Source organism: Bison bison, unplaced genomic scaffold, assembly GCF_000754665.1.
Source record: "Bison bison bison isolate TAMUID 2011002044 unplaced genomic scaffold, Bison_UMD1.0 scf7180017864307, whole genome shotgun sequence".
Taxonomy (NCBI): Eukaryota; Metazoa; Chordata; class Mammalia; order Artiodactyla; family Bovidae; genus Bison; species Bison bison.
The window spans coordinates 4,883,531-4,883,886 of record NW_011494879.1 but is presented as its reverse complement, the minus strand read 5'-3'; the positions used below and the strand labels follow the sequence as shown (position 1 = coordinate 4,883,886).

Sequence of the window (356 nt, the reverse complement as noted above, 5' to 3'; positions counted from 1 at the left end):
GCAAATAGGTGGGGAAACAGTGTCATACTTTATTTTTGGGGCTCCAAAATCACTGCAGGTGGTGATTGCAGCCATGAAATTAAAAGACACTTACTCCTTGGAAGGAAAGTTATGACCAACCTAGATAGCATATTGAAAAGCAGAGACATTACTTGGCCAACAAAGAGCCATCTAGTCAAGGCTATGGTTTTTCCAGTGATCATGTATGGATGTGAGAGTTGGACTGTGAAGAAGGCTAAGCACTGAAGAATTGATGCTTTTGAACCATGGTGTTGGAGAAGACTCTTGAGAGTCCCTTGGACTGCAAAGAGATCCAACCAGTCCATCCTAAAGGAGATCAATCCTGGGTGTTCTTT

General features: G+C 42.7%; 1 protein-coding gene across 1 annotated transcript in view; it reads left to right on the top strand.

The window, feature by feature from the left end:
• MBOAT2 (membrane bound O-acyltransferase domain containing 2) overlaps positions 1-356 on the top strand; it is a 105,778-nt gene that overhangs the window by 99,573 nt on the left and 5,849 nt on the right. The gene's annotated exons all lie outside the window — the stretch shown is intronic.